The sequence below is a fragment of the Cololabis saira genome, chromosome 11, assembly GCF_033807715.1.
Source record: "Cololabis saira isolate AMF1-May2022 chromosome 11, fColSai1.1, whole genome shotgun sequence".
Taxonomy (NCBI): domain Eukaryota; kingdom Metazoa; phylum Chordata; class Actinopteri; order Beloniformes; family Belonidae; genus Cololabis; species Cololabis saira.
In genome coordinates, this window is record NC_084597.1 from 28,092,447 (window position 1) to 28,106,920 (window position 14,474).

Sequence of the window (14,474 nt, forward strand, 5' to 3'; positions counted from 1 at the left end):
GAAGCATGTGCGTCATCTTGTTCTCTCTTGTTTTCTTTTCATTTTCTCCACTTTTGTTTTGAAGTCCCCCACACCCGCCCCTCCTCCATTAGTCGGAGTGATAATGGACTTTTCCTGTGCACAGACCTCTGGTCCCTGGTTGCTGGCACCACAAATGTCCATTAGGAAAAATAGTCTTTTAATGTTGTGCACTTGGCCTCCTTTTGTCTTTAAATAGCTGCACTTTTAAAGCTGCAATTTAACAGGAATAACACTGCGAGCAGTTGTTGACGTCAAGTGAATAACAAGAAATGTTTGAAAGAGCAACCTGCCCGGTGATGTGCACATGTCCACAGTTTATCTGTCTAATATTTACACCAGCTAGAGGCTTTTGTGCCATAATGTGGTCGGTGTCATCGTCTTAATCATGATTTCGTTTGTTAATTCCGCTACTGGTCACAGGCAGCCCACAAGCCAGACGAGCTTTATTTTTAAAACCACATTGTGATTCGATGATTACAGCTCTTAAACTTTAAAACTACTAATTTCTTTTTTTTTTCTTTTTTTAATTTATGAATAGATTTCGCGATGATCCCCTGCCATCTTGGTTGCTGGTAGCCTTGATGTGCCGCACGCTGCAGAAAGCGACTTAAATGCATTTCCACAAGTGCTTGCTCTGTCTACCGAAGGCTAAGGTTTTGCTTTAATGGTCTAAACAGACTGGAGTCGTTGGATAAACAAGAGTTTAGCTGAGGAGTGGCTGGGCTGGGACAGAGGAGGGTGGGGTGGAAATGGCAGGTTTTTGTGGTGATTCTGGGTCCATATGTCAGCAATTTGAGGGCATTGTGTATCTTGGCTGAAAACAGAGGCTTCATGATCGATGGAGGGGTGAAAATCTCCCAAGTCCCTGGCGCAGAACACAGGCAAGCACGAAGGAAATTGCTTTCAGCTGATAGTTTCATTTCAGTTGACATTTATCAAGTGAATTACCCCTGTTCCTTTCAAATGTTTACTACTACTACTAGCACCGCCTCTTTGACTTACGTGCGTGTGTGAAACGGCATTAGTCTGCCAGCGAGAAAGCAGTCGAGGTTTGTCTTTGTGGACGTTCTGGTGTGTCCTTTGGCGGCGACTCTCAAAAATATACAAGAATAAATTAGTTCAGTAAACGTTTGATTTTATAGTCCAGGCTTTTTTTCACTCCTGGTGCATTGAAGGAAAGATAACAAGCGTTACACACTTACCTCGAGGATCTCTGTGAAAAAAATTCATTTTTACTAACATTGGTGTTATATAGTTGCACCATGAAAATGACTTGCTGTGAATTTGTTTTTTTTATAACGAGGCTGAACAGCTATTTATAACACATTATTTAATGTCAAGATCACAAGTTGATTATTTTGTTGAACCAATATACCACATCTCATTTTGTAATGATAATGGCCCAATTTCTTTTGTTATTTCTGAAACCTCTAGCTCTAGTTTTTGTAAGACAATACGAATTGAACCGTTCAAATGGTATAATTACTCATGATCACACCTGATTTCAGCCCTCATAAACATTATCAGGACTCTGGGGGAAATTTCATGTCAAAACTATAAGTCAAGACATAAATGTGAATTCACGTTTGCAGTAGTTAGATTATTAGAGCAGACTATTATGTAGGAGTGAGTATAGACAGGTTTACCATCTTTTACGGTAGCTCAATTAGAAATATAAATTAACATCTTACCACAGCAAAACAGATTTAAAAAAAAAAATTCAAGATGCGGATTTATTTACTTTTTTTATTTATTTATTTATTTATTTATTTGCACAGTGATAACACAATAATTTTTTTTTATCATACAAGGACAAATAATTTGTGCAGGAGAGGAAAAGAAGCCCGAAGGGCTTATAAAAAATCCTCCCCTCAATACAAAATCACCAAAACAAATCAGTCAATAGCAAAAGAATAGAAAGGAAAAAGAAAAGGTAAAAGAAACAAAGAAAAAAACAATAAGTACACAAACAAAAATATCCATGAAATGGCAATTTAATTTCAGTAAGAATAGCCTGTTAATTTTCATCTCTAAATAAAATACAAAATTAACAGGCTATTCTTACTTGTGATCTTCATTAATTGGAATTAAAAGAGAAGTCCAGGTCTGCCTGTTGTATCCAAAATACAGTAATATCACAAATAGATTAAGCTCCATTAAAGTGTAATTTGTGAATGAACATGTTCAGTCGTTCTCTAGATGAGATGCAGACCAGGAGTTATTTTATTGGTACGATGCATGGATATCAGGGCAAATGTTGTCAATGTTTATCATCATATGTTACAGAACGACATTCATTTATTCACTGCAAGGTCGGCCCGTTGTGTTCTCTGAGGCTGCTGTTCAGTGGAGGGCATGTCGTACAGAAGTGCTGCCAACAGACTCGAGCTGCAGGGCTCCTCCAGTAATCTTCAGCAGTGTCCACTTGCTTCGTTCAGCTGTTCCTTCATTAACTGCCCCAGTCCTTGATTGTGACAAAAATAGGGAGTTGTCGTAGTTTATGGTTTTGTGGGCAGGAGTACTTAACCCAGTCACGCTGTTGAGGACAAACTAGTTAATACAATGATTTACTCTACCATATGAGGTTTAAGATATGTTGTTGCTTTCTGACTGGACTTCAAAACCTGTAGTTGCTCTTTGCTCATTTTGTTACTTAATTTTTTATTGACATCTATAGTTAAACTTGAAGTGTTTTAAAAAAGAAAACGTACTGTATGTAGTGCAATGTAAAACCACTGAGCATTTGTAAGAAATGACCACAAGATCACTTAAATGTGAATTTTTATACGTTGCCTCTAAAGATTTAGGTAAAAACAAAAGCAATGGAGCTTCACTGCCTTCCAAAAACTTCAGTCATCAGTTACTAGCTCATGTCCATTCACTCAGAATCCATTCATTCAAAATCTGACTCACCGTTTTCACAACCACAAGTTGCATCTGTTCTTAATGGCTTAAAGTAAGATATGTTTTTTTTTAACACTGATAAAAAAAACAGATGTTTATAAATGTTAAAAGCTCATTTATCAGTAAAGGTAGACAGCAGTTTTTAAAGTATTTTTTTAAACATATACTTATAGTTTAGCTACTGCTTCTGTTAGTTCTTCTGATTGAAAGGCTTTATTTATTAGAAGATTTTATGATTTTATTTATTTCATCTATTTATATCATAATCACACCATAGAAATAATTTAAAGTTGACTTTGCCTATCTGAACCTAACTATATACCCACCCACCAGCAGATGACACTGCTCTTGCTTTTCACTATGCAGTGACCAGCTGTAATATTGGAGTCATTTAGCCAGACATCATGAAACAGAGTTGTCATCAAGTAGAGGGGGAAAAAAAGAAATGATACAAGTTCCATTCATATAAGAATGAGAAAGGTGGTCACAATCACTTCATGTTGTTTAGTGGCTCGCAGGTGAAGGAACATCTTGCTTGCTTTCTTAGCTCTGGTGTTCCTTCCCTCATGACATCACACCTAAATTGACCATGTACCAGCCACATGGTTAACTTAATCATGTTAAAGTGATCATTTGACAATTTGATCAATTGACAAAATTGAGTCACCAAACTTCGAGTTCCCCCCTGTACTCAAGTCTGAGCACTGGGTCTTCTCTGACCCAATAGTGAAGGAATCGCACAGTTGAAGCAGCTACGACCCGATTGGCCTCATCCTTTCGCAGAGAGCATGCGCAATCTCTGATGTCACGTCAAAAACTATTATTTGTAGTTTAAAGTGTTGCAAATTCACATTACAAATCATGTTTTAATAGCAGAAAAAAAGACCGCATTTCCCACGTCTGCCCAGCCAATTCCTTGTCCAATCACGACGTTGTCTAATCTTTTTTCATTTATCGCCACACAGAATGGCACAAATTGCTAAAGGCTGATTTATGGTTCCGCGTTAGACCAACGCAGAGCCTACGGCGTAGGGTACGCGGCGATCCGCACCGTACGGTTACGCCTTCGATGTAACGCGGAACCATAATTCAGGCTTAAGGCAGCGCGTTTGTTTTTGCTGAGCATCTTCGGTGTCTCCCACTTCGGGGTTCCTCCTCTTCCACTTCTTTTTGATGTTGCATTTCCAGTACACAGAAGTCCGACGTGAGGATTATGAACGTATAGTGTGAGCAGACGGGTCGCATCAGAGTATCGGGTCGTACAGTGTGAGACCATAAATCGTGGGCTGCAAACTTTTGAACTCAGCGATGTAGTCGTGCAGTGTGAGATGGGGCTGACTCAAACGATTTAAAATATTGCACAGTGTATGCCCAGCTTTAGGCTACTAGAAATGTGGAGATTCCGACTTCCGAATACAAACTAAACATATTTCTAGCTTGTGCTAAACACGTAGCTCAGTTACGTATAAGTTGAAACAATGTTTTAGCTCAGAGCTCTCCAGCGTTGATAGATGATTTTGCACACAATATGTATTGTAACACACAAAAATAGATATTATGCATATTTGAATACTTTTTTAACCTTTTTTTTTTGTTGCAAGAATGACCTTAAAGTGCGTCCAAACAGGAGGTCTAGTGTGAACACCCGGTCCATAGAGCAGAACAGCCAAAGTATTCAGTCACAACATTGCGTTTCAGGCAACATCATTCAAAGGCCAATACGGAATTGTAGTTATACACTTAAGAGTCATAGACTTGAAAAATACAATATTATATATAGAAAAATGCAAGCCATTATGTACAGCTAACAAACTCATTTATATTCATGTTGAAAATCTTCAAGATCCTCTTCATCTAAGTGTCTCAATTCTTCATCGTTATTCTGTCCGTCTCCATTCAGAGCTGCATTATTCATATCTTTCAAGAGTCTTGTGACAATGGTGTGATACCTGTTTGCAGGACAGACCTACTTTATACTGTATAACCACTGTATGTCTTCAGAAGCGGGAGGAGGAAGAGTGCGCATGTGCGGTGTCAGCTCTCCTCTTGTTGAGGAGCATTTGATTATACTGTGAGCTGCGTCTCCCCGCAGCAGCTAAACCACTAAGGAGGCCGTGCGTTTGGGTGACGCCAGAGCTGACCACTTCAGCATCGATAGAATTGGTTTGATCCCACAAACGCACCTCTCTCATCCCCCTCCATCTCCCTTTCTCTCGCCTCTTACCAGCTCTGGAGAGTGAAGAGCATCAGAGTGCGAGAAGCTACGCTGAATATCTTATCAAGGATCCAATCAGCATTTGAAAATGAAACGCACTCCTCTTGCAATGTGATGATGGTGGGGGGGGGTAATCTTTGCATATGTAAATTGACCTTAAAATTTAAATCGATTCGCTCATGAAAGTAGGCTATCTGATCCCGCCTGGGATGCGGCAAAAGGCTCGAGGGAGAAGATTATGCACCGATTAGCCTATGAATATTTTTACATTTAGTTGGGGTAGGTAGTCTAGTCTAGTGGCTACAGAGGAGGGTTTGGGTCTGGAGGACCCGGGATAGGGTTGCCACCCGTCCCGTAAAATACGGAATTGTCCTTTATTTGAGAAAAAAATGTTGCGTCCCGTATTGAACTAATACGGGCCGCAATTTGTCCCCTATATTCATTAACGCCCCATACACACGTCTTACACACACATCAATACTACATTTAACAATAATGAACAAAATAAAACACAGAAAACATTAAGGCCAGCAAAATCTTTGATTGTGTAAATGAACTTTTACACCATGTTCTAGTTGAATTATTGAAATAAATGAACTTTTACACCATGTTCTAGTTGAATTATTGAAATAAATTTACTTTTACACCATATTCTAGTTGAATTATTGAAATAAATTAACTTTTACACCATATTCTAGTTGAATTATTGAAATAAATGAACTTTTACACTATATTCTTCACCTGTAGCTATATTATACATCTGGGCTGATGTGGACATACGTAGCATAGAAGGATATTTCAGTTACTAGTACGGTTGTCTGTCTATACAGTCATGCAAGTTCAATGCTATTAAAGCACTTTAAACTTTAAATCAAAGCGTTTTGTTTTTTTCATATAAAATAAACAGATTTTTATGCAGTTTAGAAGTTTTGGGGCTTTTTTTTGGCGCCTGTGCTGCTGAAATCGGGGCGTCCCTTATTTCTATTTCTGAAAGGTGGCAACCCTAACCCGGGATGGCCAACCAAGATGAACCCTGATGGCCCTTGAGCAAGATCTTAACCCTAATGACAGTAGTCGTAGTAGTAGTAGTAGTAGTAGTAGTAGTAGTAGTAGTAGTAGTCACTAGCAGTAGTAGTTGGTTGAGCTGCAGCTAAAGCAGTGGTGCAGGTTGTGCCTCTAGTCCAGGTGGGCGCTCTCGCTGCCTCTACCGGGGAAATGTCGGGCGTTTGGGGAGGAAGCTGGATATCCTAATAATCAAGTCAGTTAATAGCAGGCAATGAGAGTGTTTCCTTCCGGAGCTGTTGGCACGTCAGTCATCCACGGAATTGCTCCTGTCTGGTCTGCGAGCCATTTTCAACCCAGAGGGACGTGCGCCAAGCACCCCCACCCACCGGGACCGCACTTAGGAGCGCGCCGGTCCCCTGCGAGGGCCACACACCCACGAGGAGGCTCCCCGGCCGCAGCGCAGGGACCGAGCAGACTCTCCAACACACACGCACTTGTCCTCAAATCTGAACAAAGCGTTCCTCAGTCTAAAGTGGTTAAACTGTCATTTTAAATCGCCTGGACATCGTGATTACCAGCATGGGAGGAATTATATATTTAGCTTTATGTCCGTCGCCATTTCCTCCCCCGCCCTGATCTGAAGTGACTAGCCCAGTAGTGCCCTCGATGTTACTATCTCCGAGGAGCTTAAACCTTCTCCCAGGAGACGAGAGTAATCAAGGTTCTGCCAGCAGGAGAGAGGAGGGAGAGAGGAGTGGAGGTGGACGAGAGGTTTGGGGGGGGGGGGGGGGGGGGGGGGGCTGTTGTCAAAGACTGGAATGACAATGGACTCCGTTTGAGTCAATTTACGAATACATTTGCATGTCTAAATCCAGCACCAGAAAGCAATGTTAAGACAAGACATCTGGGTAAACAGTTCCGAAATCGATATCCTTATGTTGTTAATATTTTTTTTTCATGCTTAAATTGCTGATCTCTAGCAGATCTTCAACAGATGCTTCTCCAGAACCAGATCTTTTTGTAGTCATTGCTGGAACCAATGAGAAAATGTATCTCGTAACAGGCCTACTGCAATGCAGTGCATTTTAAACATGTACCGGTATAAAAATCTTCATTTTCATTTGCCATCAAAGCCAAAGACAGTAAAAAAGAAAAAAAAGGACAGCAGGTGCGATTTTCTGAAACAAATCAGCAGACTTCCACGCTGCTAAGAATAAAACAAATGTACCGTGGCCTTTAGGTTAACAAAAACACACAAAAAAGGTTTAATGAAATTTAAGAGGGAAACAGTACTTCACAAAACAAAATTTGCTTATACTATGTTTTTCTGAAATGCTCTGTCATATTTTGTGGAAATGTTTTGTGATTCTTAAAAAAAAACAAACTGAATGCCATCCAAGAAAATTCTTGTACAATTACATGAACTGAAGAGGGATTTTTTTTTTAACTCAGGGTCAATAGTCATTTTTTTTGCATAGTGCCATAATTTCAAGTAAAATGTAAATATTTTTTGTCGTGAAATTTCCAATAGTTTGTAAATAAAAACAAATAACAAGGTTTGGTCCAACTGAATGCACAAAAAACAAAACATAGACGTACACATGCATAGAATGTTTTGATAATATTACAGGTCTCCATTTGGTCACTGATAACAAAATGTGAATATGTTGTTTATTTTTTCTCTTTCTACCATCCACTGGTAAGAAGCATTTGCCCCTTAGGGAATCCCTACACATGCTCGGCCTCTCATCCATCCTGAAAAAACTCATTCATCCTCGACAACATCAGTGCTTGGTTGTAAATAAAAGTGACCGTCGGGAAAGCAGATGAATGCAGACACCGGACCGGACAGGAAGCCTGTTAATCTGCAATCCAATCCAGCTCTAGTCTAGTGAAACCCGGCTCAGCTCGGCTGAGCGAGGCCTGCGAGGAAGGAAGTGAAGGGCTCAGGAAGCGGTGTTCAGAGCTTTCACCAGTCATATCCATCACAGGCCTCTGTCTCCAGACCTGGGCAAGAAACGTGGAAGGTCATTAGAGGGGCTAGGCTGCAGGCTTCAGCGCTGCACTTTAACTAAACATCTTTTCCATAAAATAAATGCTTCCAGGTTACCGCGGGTGCCGGAAAAACCCAGGTCGCCTCGCTTTTGCTGCCACTCATCTGATCCCAATTACCAAAGAGACCAGGTCGATGTCAGTCGAGGGTACGCGGAGATAGAGTGGAGTTGTTAGACTCCAGCGAGAAGCAGAATGAACTGCACGACCCAAGGGTGCATCTTTCAGATTTAAATCAACATCACACAAAACACCCCACTCAGCTCCCAGTAACTGTACGAGTATGTGTACTTTAGAGGAAGAAAAAAAATTGAAATTCAATGCAAACAATAATAAATAGAGGTCTTATGTGAGAGTAGTAAAAGTATGAACCCTCAGGGGCATCAGACCCGAGACTTACCTGCTTTGTAAATCTAACCACAAAACTACTTCCACCTTTTTACTTACGCTTTTTAAATCTATTTGTTTCCAGCTCCTGGCAGGCTCAGAACGAGCTGTAAAACTTGGTTTAAATCATGTTATGGGGAACAATATACATTTTGTCTAGTCTTATCTAATTCTATTGCATCAAGTAGTTTTCTGTGCTTAGTACTTTAATCATTTTGTCATAATAACATAGTTGCACCATACACTGTTTTGTCAGTATCAAACTATTTAATCTGCTTCCATGTCGTGTCATGTTTTATGCACATTTACATCAAAGCCTGTTATTGCAACATAATCTCTTTACAGTTAACCATATTTTTTATAATTTGCTTTGTCATGTAAGTTTCACTTTCTGTAGTCCTCTTTTAGAGGCTGTGCTGGTGTGCAGATGCTACGAGGTAACACAGTGCAGACCCCAGGCGTGCTCTCTTGGACATGGAGCGTGTCTTTGCAGTTGTGACAGCTTACTGATATTTTTTTTTCTTTGCTTTTCACTGTCTTGCACGGTTACGTCGCATAATTATATCAGCTTTGATAGCCTTGACTTCATAGTTAATTCTGTTGTAAAAAAAAAAAAAAAAAGGGCTACATTTAAAATGGAAGCCTTTGAATTCACTCCATTGTATCAAATATACGACTGTTACCTGATCTGGAAAGAGCGGAAGAGACAGTCACTGTGATGCATGTGTGCTTGTGCATGCGTATGTGTGTTATTGTGCAGGCGCAGTGTGCATTTACTTCCATACATTATTGAATAATTGTTTCCTGATGCTCCTCTCCTCCCTGGAATATTAATTACCAATTGATGAAACTTTGTTGGTCTGAAAGGTTGACGTTGAAGGAGGAAATGGGGGCCGTGCGAGATCATGCTGTTTGAAAAGGGTGTGTGTGTGTGTGTGTGTGTGTGTGTGTGTGTGTGTGTGTGTGTGTGTGTGTGTGTGTGTGTGTGTGTGTGTGTGTGTGTGTGTGTGTGTGTGTGTGTGTGTGTGTGTGTGTGTGTGTGTGTGTGTGGTTTGGGGGTATAGGGTACAGGATAAAGCACCGGCGGCAATGTTGGGGAGTTTAGTTTCAGGCAGATCCACTTTGTCTTGGGTTGAACTGATAAACTGATAAGAGTTTTGAGGGCAGCTTGGTAGGAGTCACATAGATTTATTAAATCTTGAAAGCAAAAATGACAATGAAATAAAATTGTTGCAAAATGTGCAGTTTGTGTGCTTATACTTTGGGAGGCAAGTCCCACAGGTTTTCAATTGTTTGTTTGTTTGTGTCTGTCTAAGTGAGGTGCTCAATATACATATCCCACAGCTTGATTTGTAATTATATGTAATTATACACCAGATATGACATGAACCTGTGAAAAAAACCAAGGACTTCCATAATGAAGACATTAACCGTGAAATTCATGCAGATGTAGTATAGGCGTGTTTTACATGAATATTTCACTTGTAATCTTTTTTCACGAGTTTAGATGTGATAGCTTTCATATCGTAAAATGTCAAAAATCTAAGTCTGCATTAAAGGGGGGATAGTGCCATCTAGTGGAAAAGGGTAGGCAGGACAGGATTCTGATCTGTGATCTGACCTAAAATGTTTTAAAACATTAAATTCAAGAAAAAAAATGCATACCGAATTAGGGCGATTTTCCTGCGTTATCATTTATTGTGTGGCTGCACTAGTTCAGCTGAAAGCAAAGATGATACTTTTCTATTATTTATACAGATTTAAAACAACTTACTGAAAATAGAAGCCCTTGTTTTATCTTTGCAATAAAATTAACAATACATTTTCCCTTAGTGATCCTACAATGGGGAAATTCTTTCTCTGCATTTAACCCATTTTCTAGTCAAACTAGCAATCCAGAGGCTTGAACCTGGATCCTCCAGACTCCAGCCCTCCTCTGTAACCACTAGGCTACCATTCCCCCTAATTTGTGATAAATCGAAATATGTTACTATATATACTGTATGTGTCAAGAGTGACTGTAAATCACCATGTACACCCTCTCCCTTTCAACAGGATTGTAATGTTTTTAAACTTCAGCAGATTTCTTTTTTCTTTTTTTGTAATGGGTCAAATAATTCCCTGTTCTTTTTCCAAATAATGCTGACTGATTAAAAAAAGGCTTTCGGAGAGAATTGTAACACAATAACCACCAGTTCACATGAACAAAGTGGGCCCAGGCGGTGGACTTGGGCATAAGTCAGTACACAGCCCTTTATCCAAATATTTACTGTGCAATGCAACAAAAAAAAATCTGAGTTATTAGAACAATGCAAAAGTAGAATCTGCTGTGTAGGTGACTATAAAAGGATGATGATTATATTTCCAAGCAAGAAAAGATGGATGGATGGATGGATGGATGGATGGATGGATGGATGGATGGATGGATGGATGGTCCCTTAACAAATAAATACTGTAATGATGTCAATTTTATGTTTGGGTTTTGCTCCACTGGTTTCTGTTTGTAATATTTCTTTGCCATAACTTTAGCGACCCGTTTTTTGAATGTGTGCAGGAGGAAGAATTTAGCAATGATAAGATATGATTACTAACCCACAAACAGCAACTGTACCAGAAAAATGCATTTTTTTTTAAATTTATGCTGGTCTGCAAAATCTTGCTCAAAACTTTGGTTACTGTGAATAGTTGAGGAAGCAAAACATGTGATCATTTCCTAATGAGCTGATACAGATTTCTGCACATTTTTAGCATTGCTTCTTACTTTTAATAGTACAAAATTTGCCAAAGACTCAAGCCAAACTCCTTTGAAAAATATCACCAGAATCTTTCAGTTCCTGTTATTATTATTTATGCCATGCAAGTCCTGCTATCATTAAAGTTAAGTATGTTGCCCAGATGAACACAAAGATGTTTATACTCCTCCACCACCTCCACTTCTTCTCAGTGATGATTAATCGTGGCTCTTCTAAAATCCACAATCACTTCCTTTATCTTGTTTGCATACAACATAAGATAATTGTTCCCACACAAAACAGGTCACCAGTTCTCTGTACTCAGTCTCGTGTCCATCATTGATGCACAGCACAACTGTAGAGTCATATGAGTACTTATGCAGATGACAGGACTCTGAAAAGTATTAGCAAGTCTGAGGTGTCTGGCATAAAGAGGAGTGGTGAGAGTACAGTCCCCTGTGGTGCTCCTGTGCTGCTGACCACCTGGTCAGACACACAACCATTCAGTCTCACAAACTGTGGTCTGTTTGCCAGGTAGTCAGTAAACCAGGAGGTTTCTTAAGTAGTAATGCAGGTTGAATGGTGTTGAATGCGCTGGAGAAAACAACAAACACGATCCCAACAGAGCTGCCTGCTTTGTCCAGATGGCCGAGTTTGCTGAAGCAGGTACAGTATATGATGGCAACTTCATGTCAAACCCCAAAATGATAAGCAGACTGCAGTGGGTCCTGGAAGGGGCTTTTTTGCTTATTCATGTGGTTGAAGAGGTGCTACAGAATCCCACATGCAGTAGCTGCACTGTAGGAAATGTTCGTAAAAATTACAGTGAAAAACTGTAAAATAGCAACACTAAAAGACCGTAAAATCCAAAATAGTACATCACTGTAGTAGATACATTATATTGCCCTAAATCAAGAAAGAGTACATAACTATACTTTTTACTGTAATAATATGTAGAAATCACACAATTTTACTGTAAAAATATAATTTTTTGGTAAAAAAAAAAGGAAAATACCGTAATATCACAAGCATGTAATTACCCTAAAATTAACGGTATTATTCTGTCTAAATTACAGATTTAGCTGATGTTTACATTTAAATTTACAGTATAAAACTGTTCAACATTATGCAAAAACATACTGTAATTTCTACATAAACAGATTTACAATATACCGGTAACTGTTTTTCATAGTAATTTACCGTAAACATAACAGTTCTCAACTATGAAATTTATGGTTGCCTGAAAAGCGTACCGTAATGTCATATACATTGTTAACGTGTTTTTACGGTGAAATTCTGGCAACCACAGCTGCCAGTATTTTACCTTAAATTTCACAGGTTTTTTTTTACAGTGTGGTCTGAACAGGCTTTTAAGACTCTGAGGGGTGACACCATCCGTCCAGACCTGTACCCTTGTCCCTGTTCACTCTCTCCAGTTGCCTTCACCTGACTGCCAGAGACAGACAGGCAGGAGGGGGAGATGCAGGGGTGGGGGGGCAGTATCTCCTGATGTGGTAGGAGACAATGATAGAACAGCAGTAAAGATCCATGAATGAGGTGGAAGATGAGAAGACTGAGGTGTGAGGGGGAAGCTGTGGGTCAAAGGAGGATGCAAGGTGTGTTTGGCGTAGAGCAGGAGAGGAGGCTGCTGAGCTTCTTTCTGGACTGAACCTGTTGAAGAATGTTTTCCGTTCATTGGCTCTGTCCAGACTTCCATCTATCTGGTTCTCCTTCTGCTTGAAGCCTGTGATCATCTTCATCCCTGACCACACTTCTCTTGTTCTGCTGGAGATTGTTCTCCAGCTTCCTCCTGCACATCTTCTTGTTGTCTATAATCTTGATTTTCAGTTGTTTTTGTAATGACCTCAATAATTCTCTGTCTCTCTCCCTGAAGGCTCTTTTTTAAGTCGAGGAGCTTTCAGGTACAGGGAACAGGTTAAATCCGGACTCATCAAACCACATCACCTTCTTCAATTGCTCCAGAGTCCAAACATTATGCTTACTAACAAGTTAAAGCCTTTTTCCCCCCATGTAGCCTCACTGATGAGTGGATTTCTTAAGGCTACACAGCGAGTCTCAATCCCTTGATTTTCCCTTCACATTGTGTGTGTGTCAATTCTCTTACCTTTCCTGTTAAACATAGCAGTAAGTTCTCATGTTGTTTATTTTATTGATGCATGCCCTTCTGACACGGATTAACTTATTTTCCACGACCACGTGGATGTGGATGTGGATGTGGATGTGTCCTCTGACATGGTTGCTAAAGGTTAAATAACTTGCTGCCAGCTAAAATGTAATGATCCATGTATTAGCTATCCAATGATGGCCTCTTAACCGTTTGCTCACTTAAATCAAGGTGGTCTTTTTTTGGGGGGGGACATGCAGGGTTACCGTTAATCTAACATTAATGTTACCAAAGGCTGTTATTCTGCAACCCCTAAAAAAGCCCAAGCAAACAAAAAAAACAGCTACGTATTAATGATTAAGTGAAGGATGAACTGAAAGCTCAAACATTTTTTCCTGTCTCTATCTTTGTGTTTTGCCACTAATGTTTGTTTGTTTCCTCTCTTTAGTTTCCCTCACCTGCTCACCTTGTTCACCTAACACCTACACTTGTGTCTAACTCGCTCCCCGTGTGTGTGTGAAGTCTGTGTGCCTCCCCCTCCTTCCTCCTGTGTTTGTTTGTCTACCTTCTCGGTGCACCCGATACCCACGTTGTCATTCCATTGAATAGGCGCATTATCAATGATATCATGCCATATCTTTAGGCCAGTAGGCCACCTACTGGCCTACCAGTATGTTCGGTAGATTGATATCACCCATTTTTAAGGCTGACATAATGTTATTGTATGTGCTGTCATGTGACCGGTCATAGGTCCAAACATGGCCGACATTATGATTGTATTCTTTATGATTTATTCTTATTGACGGAAATATATGAACCATGTGCTTGTTTTACTTCCTTTGAGTAATAAAACCACCAATTCTCTTGCATGGCCCCGTTATTAAAATATATGACAGGCCCGGGTCCCGCTCCGCTCCCCCCGCGCTGGTCCCGCGTCCCGGGTCCCGGGTCCCGGGTCCCGGGTCCCGGCTCCCGGCTCCCGGGTCCCGGGTCCCGGCTCCCGGCTCCCGGGTCCCGCTCCGCCCCCCCCGCG